This window comes from Frankliniella occidentalis, unplaced genomic scaffold (assembly GCF_000697945.3).
Source record: "Frankliniella occidentalis isolate FOCC.00 unplaced genomic scaffold, Focc_3.1 Scaffold30, whole genome shotgun sequence".
Classification (NCBI taxonomy): domain Eukaryota; kingdom Metazoa; phylum Arthropoda; class Insecta; order Thysanoptera; family Thripidae; genus Frankliniella; species Frankliniella occidentalis.
In genome coordinates, this window is record NW_026267160.1 from 906,998 (window position 1) to 912,666 (window position 5,669).

A 5,669-nucleotide genomic window follows, 5' to 3' on the forward strand; every position below is an offset into this window, starting at 1 on the left:
AAAAAAAAAATCGTCACAGGATTGCAGAACAGCGCAAACCGTGTTGAATGAGAGTCGCCTGTTGCCGCGTGCTCCGCGGCGGCGTCGCCGGCGACGGAATGCCGACATCGAGACGCCTCTTTGCGCGTCACGCGTCAAGGCACGCGTCAGGCCGCGAATAACTCATTCGGGAACGAGGAGAAAGGCCGTGAAGTGCGCAGCGTAGCAAACGCTCGCCACGCCGATAGGCGCACCATAGTGCCCTCACTTCTTACGGGGGAGGCATCGCGTCGTACGCAAATTACACACTTGGAAACGCAAGTTGAGTGCGAATGGCGCACCTTTGTAGGTGTGCGAATGCCAGTCTGCACCCTTGAGGGAGTAAAGGTGTGATTTTTCCTTGAAAATTCGACGTGTACGAATAGCGTTCCCACAGCAACAAGTGTGGACATTTACACTTAGGTTTCCAGTGCGTCTTTTAGAGGGTGGTGGGGTGGGAGGTTGTTTTTCCCCCCGACATTAAAAAAAATCTGCTTTGGTTGTTTTTACAAAAATAAAAAAGTGCTCGATAAAAATAACATCTTGGAATTCAAGCAGATTGCAGCTTGAATTCCAAGATAATATGTACTTTTACCGATTTTTTTTACCTTGTGTGGGTTTGAAAAGAAAAACAACCTATTTTTTCTACAAAATTGTACACGTGCAGACCCACAAAGAAATTGGAGGTCCGTGCCGCTTCATTCGCTCAATGAAATCATTAGGCAATGTAGCCTTGCAAATTTTTTGACATTCCAAAGTTTTTTGCAAATCAATGAGGCTTCTCTGTCACCGTTTTCGCCCCTGAACTGCAGCCGAGTACGCGAGGTATGGCATAAACGGCCACTGGTCGCGTGGCGCTCGGTCTGGTGGGGCAACTTAGGAATGCACAGCAGGTTCACCAGCACCCCCCCCCTCCCCCAATCTGTCGACCGCATTTGTCTCTCTCTCTCTCTCTCTCTCTCTCTCTCTTTCCCTCAAGTGCGAAAGAGAACGGTAAATCAATGTGCGTCACTAGGCGTTACTTTTATCAGCTACATATTCCTCCACACAGAGCAAAGCGATCTGTCCTAGTAACCAAATAAAAGTGTTGAATCAATGAAATTTATTCCCTGAAGCCACAAACAATCATTTCATAGAATTTTTAACAAAATATGATCAGGCGAACAAAAATATATCATCTAGCCGATCTTGGCTTCCGCAACACTACTGTTTTGGTTCCCTGGATCAAGTGGCTTTCTGAGTGCAGCATATGTTTTGGAAGCACGGAAACAAACATAATGCCTTGGAAGCTGCTTATTGACGCGACAAAATCAACATCAAGTTTCAAGCACTGAAGCGCGGTTTCTACCGCAAGGTCCGTCCTGGCGGCGCCCATACATCACCAAGAAGGTCCGTGCCCTCACGGCGAAACAATGTCATTATTAGAAAGAGAGAGAGAGAGACAGACAATAAAGTAACCCGTTCGTTCCGTTTCGCCAAGTTGGGCGAGCCTGCTGCCTTAACACTTTGGGGCTGCGTGCGGGTCTCTGCTCGCCCTCCATCTCCATCTCTCTCCCCCCTCCTTTCCTCGCTCCCTCTCACTCCGCGGTGGCGCGAACACCCCGGACGCGGCTTGGCGGCATCAAGATTATTTGGACGAAACAAATGACTGGAGTTTCCATCGACTAGGCTGATCGGCCCGGGAGATACGGGTGGCGAGCGGGCTGCTGCATCACACTGCACTACACTGCTGGGGGAAATCTACATCTGCATGTTAGCGATCATAATACGCCGAGGGTCGAAACAGCTGATGGTGGTCGGTTCCGGTGAAGTTTCTGATAAATATTTTCACCCATTGTAAAAAAAATACAAATAATTGCACTGTGACATATGGCGAAGCTGACTTAAAATTTTCGATCAGAGGTCTCACTCTCACTCCTGGGACCTAGACCTTTAGGACCTCGTTTCTAGATCTAATATAAACTAGTAACATCAAGCGCTATAACAGTAAAACGAAAATAATTGTAACGACAACAATTTTATTTTATTTAAAATATTATCAAGAGGAAATTCTAAACGGTGCACGCACCTATCTCGTAGCTGGCGGTGCGGCCGCGAGTGATAGGCCCTTGACAGACGGCTCAGGTTACCATCGCGCAGCGCCCATCTCGCGTGCGAACAACACAATTTCATAGCGCGGCAGGCGGCAGCAGCAGCATCCTCGACCAGCCATTGCCAACAGCGTGCGATAACGTACCGGGAAAAAAACACGACGAGAGAGAAAGAAGAACGGCTATGGGTTCGTTCAAATACTACCTGCATTTGGGGAGGGGGTACAAATATTATGGGGGCCCGAAATGAGCAGGAGCATCATTGGAGTCAAGAAAGAAAGACCCCATGGCATGTGTACCGAGTGTAACTGAGAATGCGCAACAGTGTTGCGGGATTGCATACCCGCCAGGGCTGCAGTGGCCATGGCGCCTTACGGGCTAACTGGGTAGGCAAACCCGCAACACTGTTGCGCATTCTCAGTTACACCCGGTACCCTATGGTACGCTGAGGTACGAATATTATCATCGGAGTCAGAAAAGAACCCTTAGTATACTCTAGGTACCCTGGGGTACAAATATTATGGGGTCTCTTTTTAATTCAAATGATGCTCCTGCTCAATTTGGGACCCCATAATATTTGCCCCCCCCCCCCCAAAAAGGCACGTAGAACTTGAACCGACTTGAACGATCCCTATCTTATTCGATCAGCGTGGGCGCGCGGAATTCGGTCGGAGCACGTCTCCTCAATCGCGACATGGGTTTTATTTCGAACTTCCCCCCGCTCACGCTTGTCAAACATTTGGTGAGCGCCCCCTCGCACCACCTCACCTTGACGTTCCGGCCGATGCTACGGGCCGTTTGCGATGTGACGACGTCAGTAGCGAGAGAGAGGACGTAGGCGACATCGTTACAGCGTATATAGGAGGCTTTGAAATAAAACAGCAGAGAAGGTTGAGCAGCCAGCGTCAAATCGCTTCCGACTTCAGTATGGACCGCCACTTTGCCTAATGAAGCGGAGAAAAGCGCGTGTGGGATGCGACTACAGCTCAAGTGAGACTTGACATTTCTTCTGCGCCCATTTGGCCAATCATCAATATAAATAAGCTAGGGCCCTATAGGAAGTGAAAAACTTAACGCTGCGCATATCTCTATTATATATGCCCAAAATACTGAGCGCGTTGTTTTGTCAAGCCTTATAACCGCGCTCTGGGCGTGACGCCTGCAACGCATGTTGCATCTTTATGTACCGGCGCGACGCCGCCGCCCCGCTCCACGCCGTGCACGGCGACAGCCTGGTGCCACCGGCAGCTACAGGCCCGCGCATCCCATAACTCTTTGAACGCTGTCCTGGCAGAGAAACCTGCTGGCATCCTTCGTCGACGAGTGAATTCATTAATCATTTGCGCCCCCTCCCCCTCCTCCTTCTCACCTGATCATGCCTTATGAATGGAGAGCTCCGAGTCAGAGCGGCACACCGCCCTCCCGTCCCTCCTGCTAAACCACCCCTTCCCTTAGGGCGTGTGCTCGCATTTGGAACTGCCCAGGTGCAGTAAGATCTACCACGCTGACATGACCGTAAGGAAAGGCATTTGTAAAACAAAGGTAGGTTTTCGTGGCTTTTTACACAACGCAGCAGAAGTCCCCAAAGCGAGCCCAATGTTACACCATTGAAGATATTATAGCGCGGATTTTCGTGCCTTTCTTTATAGTGCTAATATGTTCGAGCCTTTAAAGACATTGGCATATTAACACCCATACTAAGTGTGTAAAGTCAGACGAATCTTTAATTTGGTTCCATTTCTGCTTGTGTCAGCATTAGATAGGGTGGGTGCATGCGTGACAAGTGGTGAGAGGAAACCTCAACTGTGGAGGGAAGCAAGAGCTATGAGCGAGGCTATAAGCGTTAGACAGCCCGTACCCGCGAGTTACATTTTTACGAAAAGTAGCGTTAAGTAAGTAGTTGATAAATACAAGCGCTGTGTATGGGTGTATGTTACTAAATGGAAAAGAAAATGGGAAAATGTTAATGTTGAGCGCTACGTAAGTGCAGTGCACTTTCAAAAATATTGTACCAAAATAAAGTACAAGGTGGGCATGTGGAGGTAAAGGTACATGATTGAATTGCATTTTTTTTACTGAAGTGGAAGTGCCCAAAAGACTCCATGCTACTGTACTTTGCTCCTTAAAATTTTATACCGTACTCAGTACAATTCGAGCAGGCAAGGACTTGACCAGTGCGCGTCGAGCCTTTTTCTGGCCAGTGTGCACTTGACGGCGACGGACGGCCGTACGTTAGGTGGACCCCGGAGGACAGTGTCTTTAGGACACCCACCAACTCTCGGCGCGAAACGACGCGCCTCATAGTAAAAGCTTATTGCCTCCATTTCCGCAACATGTTGCGGTGGCACTGCAGCCGGCAGTGGGGGCCTTCCGAGGGCGGCCGTGCGCCACGAGGACACCCTCCAGCGACGAACAAGCAGTTCAACCGACTTTCTCTATCCTGGCGTTACTGAACGCTGGTCACTAGTCAAGTTTAAATTTAGGCATGAGTACAATGGTAGGAGGGAAACGTTTTTCACTAAGTGAGAGGGAGGCGCCGGGGAGGCGTTTTCTAGATGTGAGAGTGCAGCCTTTTTGACAGTTTCCAAGACTGTCTATATTTTTTTTAGACACGAGCACTTGAGGTTACTTCCGTTTGCATTCTTTGTATTTCTTGAGCGGCGCAACTTTTCACATAGTAGCACCACGCGTCAAAACACTTGTCAAGGCGGCTGCTACTGCTACCTGGAACTAACTGAACAGCCGCCTGACCGGTAGGGCCAACGCCAACAAACCATCACTATGACCACGATTGTGTTCGGCCATAAATCTTCATTCATATGGGAACAGTCTGAGGACTGCGTTCGGTTTATTGAAGTGCACTTGTCCACGTGTTTCAGTGTTACAGACGTGGGCGTCTTTTGAATTGAGGGGCGATTCTTAACTCCTTATCATTTCAACAAGGGAGAAAGGAAAGAGAGGCAGAGATTTAAGTTAAATGGAAGAGCAGAGCGGAAAAAATACGAGTCTTAATTGGTCGTACCTGTCTCATGGGACAGGGGATAATTTGGACTTAAACCCTCTCTACTATAGACTAACATGGTGTATCGAGGATTGAATGCATCAATAGAGTAGAAGGAATCTGACCACTTACTCGACGAATCGAATGCTATCCGGTTTGTTACAAGATGTACGTACACGTGAGGGGAAGAGGGGAAGGGCAAGGGGCGGTGACAGAGGGAGATATGAGGTCCCTTAGGCCCTCCACGACGCTCCGAGGCTACGAGATGTTGACTATACGAGAGGACAAGGGCCAGGCTGGAATCTTCCCGCCGAGGTCATCCCGTCCGTTCGGTGGCGGTTTGGTTTTAGTGCCTTCAAATGGGAAAGGGAGAGAGAGAGGTGGGGGAGGGGGGTCGAACGCGGTAAGAAGATCGCAGCATGACGACATACTATCAAAGCGGTGGTAAGAGGTGCATAATGATAAGGTGCACTGAACATCCAAGTGCATAACTGTTGCTCACCTGCAGGTGTGCGACAGCACTTTCACACACTTGCATGTGAGTGAATAACCATTCATAC